Below are 15,294 nucleotides of genomic sequence, written 5' to 3'. Positions count from 1 at the left end.
CTTCTTGCAGTGAGTGCATGACAGTTTGGCCTTTTGTACAACATTTGCCTTCCTCTCTTTCCATTTCTACTTCCTCTTTTCCTTGTTATTGCTTGCAGTGGTTTTTGATGATCCCCCAATCTCTGGGTTCACATTCTTACCTCTACCCTCTAGATGGGTAGCTTGGACAGATACCTCATCTATGCTAGTAGGGTTAAACATGAGAATGGTGTGCCTCAAATAGTTGTGTAGGCCACCTATATACTTCAACAAAGTTTCAGGTGAGTCTAAAGAAATGCCTAGAATCAAAGCTCTTTTTCTAAATTCTTGGGTGTAGCTTTCTACACTTTTCCCATTTAATTGGCAAAGAGTTTTCCAACTCATCATAGCTTGCTGCATATAAGCTAGTTAATAGAATTGTTTTTTAATTGCAGAAACAAATTCACTCCAAAAAGAAATAATTTTACCATGATTCTTCAAGTTAGCTTGTGTCCTGCCTTCCCACCATACCAAGGAAATTCCAAGGCATAGGCTGGCCAACTGAATTTTACTCTTGTCTGAATCAATGCTCTACACCTTGAAATACACATCAATCTGTCTGATCTAGTTATCTAGCTTCTCTACATTTAATTCTCCATCATATATTGGCAAATCAAATTTAACATCTTATTTAATCAAAGATGTTTTCTTATTTTTATTTTCAGGGCTATTAGGAGGTGTGGATAGAGGAGCCTCTTTTCCTTTCCCTTTTCCTTCAGAATGGCCATCTAGAAGAGATTCTTCTGTTCCTTTGTCTTGTTTGGAGGTTGAAGAATCTTCACTTCGACCTTTCTTAAATTCTTGATACATTTCTTCTACCATGGCTCTCATGGTCATGAAACTGTCCATGAACTAAGAGTCTGATTCCAAGGGATTTTCTTCTACCATTTTCCTCCTAGGATAGACTCTACCAATTTTTGGGTTAGCTTCAACCAGTTCTCCTTCTCCTAATTTGAGCTTTGACCTAGTTATCATTCACCAATCCAGCACAAGCTTTTCTAACCTTAGTAAACCTAAAGCTCTGATACCACTTGATCTGATAATGAGATCTAAGACAATTAATAAGGTATTACAGACTCATGTGCATGGATTTGCCTATGTTATTTTATGCAATGGATCAATCAGATTGCGAAATACATAGACTATGAAGTAGTAAAAGACTATAATAGACAAACACATAAAAACACAACAAGTTTAATAAGGATTTCACCCAATACTCCTGGGCTACATCTCTTGGTCCAGCCTTCAGTAGTGGCCTCTCTATTATGTCTTCAAGAAGAGTTTTTACAACAGTATGAACTCAATTTTAGATTCAATACACAATAGATATCACTGTAAGAGTTTGCTTGAACCTCACAAGCTTTCTCTGAGTACACAGGCTCTCTGAATCATTCTCTGTCTTTGTCTTAGCTTTGTCTCGGCATTGCCTGCTCTGTCTTCTATTTACTATGGCTTTAAAGCCAAAACTACGTTGCTTGTTCGTTTCAGGTTCTTGGTTTTCAGTCTCCCAGGCCTCTGTCCTCTTCAATCCCTCTTCTAGGGTTACACAATCATTGCATAATGCCTAAAGGGGATGTGGCCACCTATTCTGCAACGTAAGAGTGCCTCAGGCCCTTGAAATCCTTCGGAATCCCGAACGGAGTCGTTTTCTACTAACAAAGGAAAATGCATTCAAAACTGTGAAATTTCGCCAAAACATAGTTCATTTTGGACTTCAAAAGTCCTTAAATATGGTCTATTCCTCTATTGGGTCTGTCCTCAATCGCTGCCGCAAGTCGCTTCAGCCCTGCTCCAAGGCTCTCCTTTGTATTATAGAAATACTTTAAAACTGCGAAAATGCATTAGAAATGGCTTTTCTGTAGACTTGAAACAATATACATTTCCCTTCATGAACCCTTTCGGGTCCAGGTCTTATCGCATCGGCGCTTTTTCTTTGTATTTCAAAATACGTGAAAATACATTAAAAAATGTCGTTCGACAGATCTCAAGATCTATGCAATAATATTTATATAGTCGTCGGATCTAGTTCATCGAATCGCATATATGTATGTGTATAGGCCCTGCTCCATAATATTTCTACGATTACGATATCGCGATGCGATTAATTGCAATCGCATATTGCTCGCGCCCCGGGTTGTTGTAAGCGCTCTGTTGTGGTTGTTGATTGCAATGTTACGATGCAACGTGGGCCGTCGATCTGCACGCTTGATCAATGGTCCTTGTTGACTCCGCCAATTGCCATCCTGATATCCGCTGTCTGCCCGTGCCGATTGTGATTGCCGATTAGATCTGGACCATTGATCGGCTAGATCTAACGCCTACTGTGCATTTATTGTTCACGCCTCCAATACTTTTTTTTTTCACGGTTTTCTCTTGTTTTTGCCTCCCGATAGTGTTTTTCCGCCAATCCGAAAGGTTTTCTCATGTGATTTGTTTTGGTCTTTTAAACGATTTTAAGATTTTTCAAGACTTAGAGAGTGCTCTTGGATCCATTTGGATCATGGACAAAACATGGCAACATAGAAGAATGTATCATAACTTCCCTTCAAAAATGTACAAATTACTCCCTTTGACTAGATGCGACATTTCCCTAACCATAAGAAGGAATTTGCGAAAGTAAGAGAAAAGTGCAAAAAACACTTGGAAAGGCTAAAGAAAGTGAAAGTGACACATTTGAGAGTGAAGATAACATGAAAATAAAACTTGTTAAAGTTAAATGAAGGAAAGCTACAGTGACAAATTTGAAAGTGACACCTGTAAAAACAAAGGTGCGCTAAAGCGACAATTGAGAAAACTCACTAAAATAGAAGTACAATTGCAATTGCAATGAGGAAGACTGTCAATGTAGAGTTCACACTAACTATTGACATGTGTTTCACAATACACTATACTTATGGATTTCGAAGTCACCGTCACTAGTGATTTCACAAGCCTTACCTTCAAGGGTTGCGCAATGCCCATATTAGCTTGCACAAAAAGACGTGTGTTTGTGAAGTCACAAAGACAAAACATGTGTTAGAAAGTGACTTTGACACTTACAATTTAAGAAGAAGACTCAAAAACTTAACAAAGCATCAATCATCCATGATGCCACTATGGAACGACATATCCTAAGATCCTTGGTAGGCTCCAAAATTCAAGTGTAAGAAAAATTTTGCAGGGTGTTTGTCACAACGACGACATGTACGCAGAGAGGGGAAATGCAGAGTTTTATGAAGCGCATTAAATATTCATATCATGATATTTTTGACCTCTATCAACACCCCAACCTCCAAGAATATTTGCAATAGGTACCGAATCTAGATAAGGTTCCCAAACTGGAACCACATAAATGTGCCCATGGCTTGGAGACAAGTAAAATTTTGAACTTGTTCCACATCCCACATTTTGGATGTGGGGATGAAGCGAGCACAGTCATGAAGTGTCTACTATCTTGTGTTCATAGGGGATGTATGTGTCTTGATAGACTTGTGTCATTGACTGTAAACCTAATTCATAGGATTATAAGCCTCATGGTCGACGGGGAAGACCCAGGGGCCCATAATTAAAGATAAGAATCTTAGCGAGGATGCGACTATAACTTATAAATAGAAAGGGGAAGTTGGGGGTATTTTATTTCATTGGTGAATGATCAAGCCACCATATTTTCTGCACATGTGATAGCTTGTAGGTTATTACATAAATTTCAGATGAACGAGCTCCCAACTAGGGTTATCGTGGTGGAAAATTGTTGTGCCAATGGAGAAAGGATGGATTAGGCAACTTTTCTACTAAAGGAGTTATAGTACGGATTCTTGGACACTTAGGAGCATAACACAAAGTTCCATTACAAGTCAATTTTAATTCCAATTACGTTAGTTGCCTAGGGAAGGCCAAAAAGCTTCTAGCCAGTGATCGAACTTGCTCAACCTATTGTAGCTATAGAGTTCCAGAATCTATGGGACTCTAAGGAAGCAAAGTGGAATAATTTCAACACCATAATGGTTTTTCTCTATGGGGACATGTTGTTAAAATTTATTCACGAGACACCTTGGCTTCCTGAAGAAATCGTAAAAAAGTTTAAGGGTGTGGTGTGGTTTAAAGCTGATCCATACTTCATTTTGATCTTGCCATATCGGGACCCAAACCCATGCTAGATAAGGACAAGTTATAGGTTTACAGTGCAATAGGTGCAAGATATAGTTGAATCATGGTATGATGCATGAAGAGTAAAAATAGAGGACACACCAGGTGCAAAAAACATTTCAAGTAGTGACGAAACTAATGGGACCCCTTTAGGCTAGGAGAAATAGCAAACACGATCCCCGGTCATTCCAAAGTTCGAGCCATAGGAAGGTCCATCAACATCTGTGGAGTAGGTAGTAAGAAATGAGTTATGAGGAGTAGCGCAAGAAGTGTATCAACAACGCAAACCAAGAAGAAGTAGAAGGCTACCCACACATCGTTGATCCAAATAATTCTAACAGAGGACGACTTCAAAATGATTGGTGATCAGATGGAGGAGGTGGCTACGACCAAACTAGATAAGCTACAATAGATTATGATAATGTTAGATGCCAATCTAACCCTTAAGGAAATTTTGATATATTTCGAAGGATTTCCAACTTCAAAATTTGGGTTTCAACTCTAGGCACACTCATGTGCACCCGATTCATCTTCATCCCAGTAGCTCAAAATAATATTTTGTTTTCCAAACATAGACATGGAAGTGTGGGAGGGGGCTGTGTAGTAAAGAATTTCTTCCTCGGCATAAATCATTTAATACTATCAAGGTTGGGTGTGGAATAATTGACATAGTTGCAATGCAACATAATCCGCAAACTACAAGACAAACTAACATTGACCTAGACAAAATTGGAATAGAAGATAAAAAAAGAGTAGTGGTTGTGCCGAGACTAGCACAAGTTGGTAGAAGACACAGTAGAGTGGCACACTACCTTAGCACAAGTGTATGCAGATCTTATAGAATGATTAGTTGATGACTCAGTTACATCCAAGGAGATAGTGGTAAAGGTCAAGAAATCCATATAGGGCCTGAAAATGCAAGTGACAAAAGTAGAAGCCCATCGACAACTGAAAAAACCACCAGAGGAATGACAGCATAGAGAATTGACCCAACAAGTGAAAGAAAAAATGGTAGAGTATGAGAAGAGGTGTTATAATATCATTGAGAAAGAAGATTAGTTATTGAATACCTTATCAGTGGTTCTGGCTGTGGCATGGGCCACTGAGAAAATATTGAAGGTTGACGAAGAGGTTCATCAAATCAATCAAGGCATGGGTACAATGAGTTTTGTTGACAAGCGGAAGGAAATGTATGAAAATTCACCTCTTAGGGAGCTAATTGAAAAACTCCACAAAGAACAGAAGCCATGGATTGGTCTTCAGGATCAAGTGTTTATAGTGACAGATGAAGGTAGTGAAATTGTTAAAGAATGTGAAAAGTACAAGTTGTTGGAAATAATATTGGGGGGGTGAATCAATATTATCAATTTAATAATTTTATTTCCCAAACAGATTTGTGTACACTGCTTCAGCTAAGTGAATCATCACGTACACACGATTGTACTTAAGGCAACCAGCATAAATGCAGAGAACTTTTGAATCAGCCAATTTATCATGCATTGAACTTTAACCAGTATATTAGAGATTTATTAGACAGTGCAGAAAAAGCAAAATAAACATCACACATAAGCAACACACATGAACACCAAGATATAAGGTGGAAACCCAATGTGGGTAAAAACCATCTGCTGCTGTAACCTCTGTCTTATTTTAATAATAAGAAAATATGTTTACAATCTTGTACTGGTGTAGACTCATACCAGTATGCAAGCTTCTACATGCTGAAGGTTACAACCTTCTCTCATTCTCCAGCTCCTACTGGAAGGGAGCTACCACCCCCTAGCTCTTGTACTAGCCGATATGATTACTAGTATGTAGGCATCGACCTACAGAAGGCTACGACCTTCTTTCTTCCTCCAGGGACCACGTTTCATAAATTTTCAGATAGGATCCATCAACAACATCATAATTCAATCATAAAATATATCTACATCAACCAATCACTGAAACTCAACCACAGCTGAATCATAACCCATTATCAAATCACAATCAATCTGATCATACAGAATACTGTCACCAGAATACAGTAACCAGAGCCCAAACCAAAATCCAGAATTCTGCAACAGAAAATAGAGACAACTGAAACATACTTTATGAGGTATATGCTACTTCCATGTGTCGAACCTGCATGTATACGCATTTTTCTCAAACTCAACTAGCGTATACATCTGCAAATATTAATTCACAATTCTGCAGCTATTGCAAACTTCAGTTATACCCAGTTCATAATATTTACATTCTAACACATGCGTTAGTATTCAGATCTAGACTATATATGATCAAACCACATAATAATAATTCATTTCAAGCCTTAAGATCCCGATCCATCATTAGATCTAATCCTTCATCAGCCACTAAGGTTCATCCTTGGTTTAGATCAAGCACAGCACCATAAGCCAATAACCTGCATACTGTATTTCACACTTCACCAAATATTCGATACTTGCACACTTGGCTTAATGATCTTCTTCTCCTTTTATAGTTTTATGCCTTTCTCAATACCATGGACCAAAACCACATAGGAAAAATACTTTGGATCAAATACATAGGGTCAATACCTTGGACCAGATACCTTGGACCAATACCATGGACCAAATACCTCAGACCAAAAACTTAGTTTTCCAAGGTATACACGTTTTTCATTCAGTGAAAGTGCGTGTGTACGTATATGCTACATGTGTTCAGTGAACCTACATGTATACGCATCTTGTTCAAGGTGAACCTACATATACCTCTCTTTCTTCATTTTGTGTAGTCTAATCTATAATTCTTTGTTGTTGACCTACTATACTATGATCTTTCATCTGAGTGAGTTGCCATCAAGGAAAACACCTGTATCATAATGCCAGCAATCTCCCCCTTTGGACTTGATGGCAACAACAACACCAAGTCACTCTCCCCCTTTGACATCAAGGGTAAAGGGTCATGACCCGTGAGTACATCCTTATTTCTTTGAAATGCTGAAATGTACTGATTGAGCTCCCATGATTGAGTCCATGCTCCGCCTGAGCACAAGAAAAGTCTGCAAAAAGATTTTCATGACTCTATACATATATCAATGACCTTCCTATCACCAATGACTCATACGTACATCCATCTCCCAACCAAGTGGGGATATATCAATTGTTTATACTTGACAAAAACAAGAAATATTACATCATACATCCCATGTAAAGTGGGGATATAAATTACATCATTTGCCCAAGAGGACCCATTCAAATGTATGAGAAGGCATATTTCACCCTAGACTTTTACATGACTTGAGCAGCCAAAATATCTGAAGCCATAGCTGGACTCAGCGGCCATAATGCCAAAAATGTTGAATGTACGTGAAGGTTAATGCTCCCCCTGAACCGGTGCTACCTGTGCGTTGTTAACAGGTCAAAGATTAAGGAATCCTTGTTAGTCAGATAAAATTAATGAACAGAGCATATCATCAATATCAGTCAGAGCACCCATATCAGAGCCTGCCCCACTATTTTTCTTGCCTGAAAAACATATACGCTTCTTGACCCATAGAAACCTGCATGTGTATGCGACTTCACTTTAGGAAAAATGCGTATAATCACCTTTCTCTGAAAATTTTGATTTAATAATAGGATGATGCAGCAACTGCTCCTAGCTTTTGTCTGAGATATTCAAATGTCTCTCTAGGCAGTGGTTTAGTGAATATATTAGCAACCTATTCTTTGGACGGAACATACTCCAATTTGACCTTTTGTTCAAGCACTTGCTCACGTAGAAAATGGTATTTGATGGGTATGTGCTTGGTCTTGGAGTGCATGACTGGATTCTTTGAAATACTGATGGCACTTTTATTATCACATAGAATGGAAATGGGTGGAGTGCATGTGATCTGAATGTCTTGCAAGGTTTGCATCATCCAAAGTAGTTGTGTGCAGCAAGATGCAATAGCCACATATTCTGCTTCAGCTGTAGATAGTGCAATTGAGCTTTGTTTCTTGCTGAATCAAGACACTAACCTGGAACCCATATAGAATGCACCACCACTAGAATTGTTTCTGTCGTCGACACTTCCTGCCCAATCTGCATTTGTATATGCATGAAGAGTGAGATATGTATCTCTAGGATACCATAAACCAAAGTTCTGTGTTCCTTGAAGATATTTGAAAAATATTTTAACTACCTAAAGGTATGATTCCTTTGGATTTGCTTGGAATCTTCCAACTATTCCTATTGCATGCATGATGTCAGGTTAGGTACCTTTTAGATAAAGGAGACTGCTAATCATGGATCTGTAAATTGGTTGATGTACTGCTGTTGATTGATCATTTGAGATGAGACTGCATCCTATTATCATTGGGGTACATACAAGTTTAGAATCTTCCATGCCATATTTTTTCAAGATCTGTTTGAGATATTTGGTTTGTGAAAGAAAAATACCATCTTTATTCTATTGAACTTGTAGACCAACAAAATAGGTAAGTTCACCAAGCAAGGACATTTCAAATTCTTGCTACATTACTGAAGCAAAATTCTGACTCATGGATTCTTCATTGCTACCAAAAATGATATCATCAACATACACAACAATAATTAGCAATTTATCAGTGTCAATATTTGTAGATAGATTGCTATCTGTTGAACCGTTTGAAAAACCTTGTTGATGTAGAGATTCGTTAATGTGGTAATACCAGGCCCTTGGAGCCTGTTTCAGACCATAGAGAGAATTTTTGAGTCTGCATACAATTTTTGCATCATTTCCAAGAATGAATCCTTCTGGTTGTTCAATATAAACTTCTTCTTCTAAATCTCCATTAAGGAAAACAAATTTTACATCCATTTGGTATACTTTGAATTTTTGAAAGCTAGAAAGAGCAAGAAACATCCTTATGGCTTCAAGTATAGCAACAGGTGCAAAAGTTTCTTCAAAATCTATACATTCTTGTTGAGCATACCCTTTAAAAACCAGTCTGGCCTTGTTTCTAATGACTTCTCCATTTTCATTCAGCTTGTTTTTGAATATCCATTTAGTTCCTATAATATTTTTATCGTGAGGTCTAGGAACTAGTTCCCAAGTATTATTATTTTCAATTTTCTCAAGTTCTTCATTCATGGCCTTGACCCAACATTCATCTTTGCATGCTTCATTTACATTTTGAGGTTCGATGGAGGATAGTAATGCTAGATAGCTTGAGGATTCTGTAATAGTTCTTCTGGCCTGTACACCTGCCTCTTTTTCCCCTATAATTTGAGTTTCTGGATGAGTTTTCTGAACAAACCTGGACAGAGTCTTTTCTTCTACTGTTATCTCTTCTTCTGGTGCTTCATTGGTTTCTTCTTCAAAATCATTGTGATTTGATGTGGGAAAATAATCCCTATCTTATTCATTGTCATAATCTTTGGTTTTTTATCTATTTTGGATTTTTGCATGCTTCATCAACTACAGCATCAATACTTTCAACAATTTTCCCAAGTCTTTTATTATAACATTTATATCCTTTACTTCAGGAAGAGTAACCAAGAAGAATAACTTCCTCTGCTCTGGGCTAAAACTTACCAAGTTTTTCATTAGTCATTTTGATATAACATTTTCTTCCAAAAACTTTAAAGTATTTTACCGTAGGAGTCTTACCGTACCAAAGTTTATGTGGAGATTAAGTGTTGTTTACCCAAACATTTGCTTGGTTGAGAATAGTTACAACAGCGAATGCAGCTTTACTCAGAAGGTTGCAGGAGTTCGAGATTCATCTAGCATAGCTCGAGCCATTTGTTGAATAGTTCTATTCATTCTTTCTACCACTCCATTTTGCTAAGGAGTCCTTGCGGTGGAGAACTACCTTTTTATTCCATGTTTTTCACAAAAGTCAAAGAATTCATCTGAGGTAAATTCCCCTCCTCGATCAAATCTGAGGCATTTGATTTTTCGATCTGATTCATTTTCAACCAAAGCTTTGAAGGCTTTGAACTTTTCAAATGCTTCATCTTTATGCTTTATAAGACTTATCCAACACATTCTGGGAAAATGATCAATGAACAGAATAAAGTATTCTTCTCCACGATGTGATTTTTTCCTTGATGGTCCACATAAATCAGTATGAATAGGTTCAAGAGGCTTACTAGTTGACCCTTCCTTTTCAATGAAGTGAGATCTAGTTTGTTTACCGAATTGACATGGTTTACATATTGTATTTTCAGGAATGCTGATATTTGGAAGATCAGGAACAACCTATAATCTCTATGCTTTTCATATTTGAGAAAAGCTTAGATGTCCTATTCTTCTATGCCATAGCTAGTTTTCATCATTTTTGCATAGATAGCACTATTGTTGTCCTCCCTTGATTATGTACAGTTATTTGGAGTTCTTGTACCTTTGATCATGGTTTCTCCTATATCAAGTTCACCAACAACACATTTGTTTGATCGAAACACCACTTCATTTCCTAGATCACACATTTGACTGACACTCAACAGATTACGCTTTAGACCGCCTACATACATAACATTCCCAGCTTTAACCTTTTCTTTTAAGAAAATATAGCCTTTACCTACTATGACAGTAGGAGTGTCGTTTCCAAACGAGATATTCTTTTCCTTTTCTAAGGCATTATTTGAGTGAAGTTTTTCTTTGTCACCTGTTATGTGTTTCGAGCATCCACTATCAATGTACCACTGATTTGCTTGTCCTTCTGCATACAAGGCTATACCACATCTTTCTGTTTGAGGTTCTTTCCTTTTCCATATCTTGGGATTTGATGGAATTTTCTCCTTTTGAGATGTTTGCCGAAATTTTCTCTTGCATTCAGTTTCTTCATGGCCAAAGTTGTTACAGATTGAGCATTCTATTTCATTTTCAAGAGGAGAAAAGTTATTATAGGAACTTTTCTTGATCCCTGTCACATTCCTTTGATTTCGTGCTTCTATAGTCATGATGGTTTTGTAAGCAACACATTGAGCATTTTTGTGTCCCAAATTATGACATGAGAAACATTGACCATTAACGAAGTTCCTTCGATTATCGAATCTATTGACCAGCTGATTGTAGTTTCTATTGATATTCATCTTTGGAGAAAATTGAGTATGGTTTACTTGAGGTTGTTTGTGGCTTCTATTCATCCTTGAAGCAAATTGAGTCGGATTTACCTAGTGATCTGCTTTATGCCTTTGCTCACGATTTTCATACTATTCACTGTTCTTTGCTGCATCTAGATAGCTTTTAGTGGAAGTTGACGGCTTCTGTGATTGAGATACTTCTTTAGTATATCCAAGACCTGTCTTTATCATAGGAGAATGTTGCACTTTGATAATTTCATTTAAGGTTTCTGATCCTTTAGCAAATCGAAGATTGAGAGATTTCGCTTTCTCAAGATCCTGTCTTAGACCCACAATTTCACATTCTAGTTTTTCATTGTGTTTTTCTTTTTCAGAAAGTTGGTATGTCAAGGTATCTATAATCATATTCTTTTCTTCTAAACATATTTTGAGTTTATAGATTTCTTCATGAATGTCATATTCCTCTAAAGCATCCCAAAAATTATCATCGTCATAAGCCATTAGAAGTCTATAGTCATTACTATTTTAATATTCATCACTATTTGATAAACCATCGCTATCTTCATGAGTATAGTAACTCTTTTTACTTACAACTTGTTTTCTATTCCATTTTGTATATTCCTTCCCTTTATCAGATTTATTTTTATGAGGACATTTGGCAGCATAATGACCGACTCTACCACAGGCAAAACATTTGAAGGGAAGTTTACCTCTAAATCTTCCAGAACCCCAGTGAAGCTTGTTGACAAAGTTTACTTCATCCTCTTCTTCTGAAATATGTCCTGATTCATTGAGTTCTTCCTTTCATTTCGCTGAAGCTTTAAATGCTACTTCTCTCATATCTGATGGATCTCCTTTTCTCTTCTCAAAGGCATTTAAGATTCCGTGAAGCTGTGTCATAGTGATAGTCTGTAGATCCTGTTTTTCTTCTATGGCAGACACTTTTGATTCAAATTTAGCAGACAAGGATCTTAAAACTTTCTCAACTAAGGTAACTTCCTTTATATCTTCACCCAGATTCTTCATACAATTGAAAACCTCATCTATTCGTAAGAAATAACTAGTTATACTTTCATTATTGTGCATCTTAAGAGATTCATTTTGAGTTCTGAGAGTTTTAAGTTTAGCACATTTTACCTGAGAGTCTCCTTCGTAGCTCAGAAAGATTTTGTCCCATATTTCTTTGGCTGATTTGAGCTGCATAACTTTGACAAACTCTGGTTGTGACAGACTTCCCAATAATGTATTGACAGCCCTGGCATTGGTTTCATATTTCTTTTTACCTACGGTATCTGTAGGAATTGCTGATGGAAATGTATATCCTCATTCCACAATTTTCCAGACATCCATTTCAAGTGATTATAGATAGGTTGTGGTTCTTATCTTCTAATAAAAAAAGTTTCTCCCATCAAATATTGGTGGTCTGATGGATCCCACGCTTTCTTGATTACTCATGATGATGGATCTCCCTTCAAGTGATCAATCTTCTTTTGAAGCACCTGCTCTGATACCAATTGTTGGAAATAATACTGAGAGGGTGGGGCGGAGGGGGGGGGTTGAATCAGTATTATCAATTTAATAATTTTATTTCCCAAACAGATTTATATACACTGCTTTAGCTAATTGAATCAGTGTGTACACGCAATTGTACTTAAGGAAACTAGCATATTTGCAGAGAACATTTGAATTACCTAATTTATCATGCATTGAACATTAACTACTATATCAAAGATTTATTAGATAGTGCAAAAAAAGTAGAATAAAGCATCACACATAAGCAACACACATGAACACCAAGATATTAGGTGGAAACCCAATGTGGGTAAAAAACACTTGCTATTGTCGTCTTTGTCTTCTTTTAATAATAATAAAATATGTTTACAAGCTTGTACTGGTGTAGACTCATGCCAGTATGCAAGCTTCTACCTGCTGAAGGTTACAACCTTCTCTCGTTCTCCAGCTTATACTGGAAGTGAGCTACAACCCCCTAGCTCTTCTACTAGCCGATGTGATTACTAGTACGTAGGCACTGACCTACAGAAGGCTACGACCTTCTTTCTTCCTCTAGGGACCACGTTTCATAAATTTTCAAACTGGATCCATCAACAACATCATAATTCAATCATCAAATATATCTGCATCAACCAATCACTAAAACTCAACCACAACTGAATCATAACCCATCGTCAAATCACAATCAATTTGATCATACAGAATACTGTCACTAGAATATAGTAACCAGAGCCCAAACCAAAACCCAGAATTTTGCAACAACAAAAAAAAACAACTGAAACATACTTTACCAGGTATACTCTACTTTCATGTGTCAAACCTGCATGTATACACATTTTTCTCAAACCCAACCAGCGTATACATCTGCAAATATTAATGCATAATTCTGCAACTATACCCAGATCATAATATTTATAGTCTAACACATGCGTCAGTATTCATATCTAGACTATATATGATCAAACCACATAATGATAATTCATTTCAAGCCTTAAGATCCTGACCCATGATTAGATCTAATCCTTCATCAACCACTAAGGTTCGTCCTTGGTTCAGATCAAGCACGGCACCATAAGCCAATAACCTGCATACTAGATCTCACACTTCACCAAATATTCGATACTTTCACACCTAGCCTAATGATCTTCTCCTCCTTTTATAGTTTTAGGCCTTTCTCAATACCATGGACCAAAACCACTTAGGACCATTACCTTTGATCAAATACCTAGGGTCAATACCTCAGACTAGATACCTTGGACCAATACCATGGATCAAAATACCATGGACCAAATACCTCAGACCGAAAACTTAGTTTTCCAAGGTATACGCATTTTTCCTTCTGTGAAAGTGCATGTGTACGTATATGCTACTTGTGATCAGGGAACCTGCATGTATACGCATCTTGGTCAAGGTGAAATTGAGTATACCTCTCTTTCTTCATTCTGTTTAGTCTAATATGTAATTATTTGTTGTTAAACTACTGTACTGTGATCTTTCATCTGAGTGAGTTGCCATCAAGGACAACACCTATATCATAATGCCAACAATCTCCCCCTTTAGACTTGATGGAAACAACAACACCAAGTCACTCTCCCCCTTTGACATCAAGGGCAAAGGGTCATGCTCCCCCTGAGTACATGTTGATTTCTCTGAAATGCTGAAATGTACTGATTGAGCTCCCATGATTGAGTCCATGCTTCCCCTAAGCACAAGAAAACTCTGCAAAAATATTTTCATGACTCTATACATACCTCAATGACCTTCCTATCACCAATGACTCATACATACATCCATCTCCCAACCAAGTGGGGATATACCAATTGTATATACATGACAAAAACAAGAAATATTACATCATCCATCCCATGTAAAGGGGGGATATAAATTACATCATTTGTCCAAGAGGACCCATTCAAATTTATGAGAAGACATATCACACCCTAGACTTTTACATGTCCTGAGCAACCAAAATATCTGAATCCATAGCTGGACTCAACAACCATAATGCCAACAATCTTGAATGTACGTGAAGGCTAATGCTCCCCCTGAACCGGTGCTACCTGTGCATTATTAACAGATCAAAGATCAAGGCATTTTTGTTAGTCAAATAAATTAATTAACAGAGCATATCATCAATATCAGTCAGAGCACCCATGTGAAAGCCTGCCCCACTGTTTTTCTTGCCTGAAAAACATATACGCTTCTTGACCCATAGAAACCTGCGTGTGTATGCAACTGCAATTTAGGAAACACGCGTATAATCACCTTTCTCTGAAAAAATTGATTTAACAACAGGATGATGCAACAACTACTCCCAACTTTTGTCTGAGATATTCAAATGTCTCTCTGGGCAGTGGTTTAGTGAATATATCAGCAACCTGTTCTTTGGAGGGAACATACTCCAATTTGACCTTTTGTTCAAGCACTTGTTCACGTAGAAAATGGTATTTGATGGGTATGTGCTTGGTCTTGGAGTGCATGACTGGATTCTTTGAAATATTGATGGCACTTGTATTATCACATAGAATGGAGATGGGTGGTGTGCATGTGATCTGAATGTCTTGGAAGGCTGCATCATCCAAAGTAGTTGTGTGCAGCAAGATGCAACAGCCATATATTCTGCTT

Source organism: Pinus tabuliformis, chromosome 9 (genome assembly GCF_031772625.1).
Source record: "Pinus tabuliformis cultivar Carrire ecotype Pingquan chromosome 9, CPIR1, whole genome shotgun sequence".
NCBI classification, from domain to species: domain Eukaryota; kingdom Viridiplantae; phylum Streptophyta; class Pinopsida; order Pinales; family Pinaceae; genus Pinus; species Pinus tabuliformis.
The sequence above is the reverse complement of the archived record's forward strand: the minus strand, read 5'-3'. Positions refer to the sequence as shown.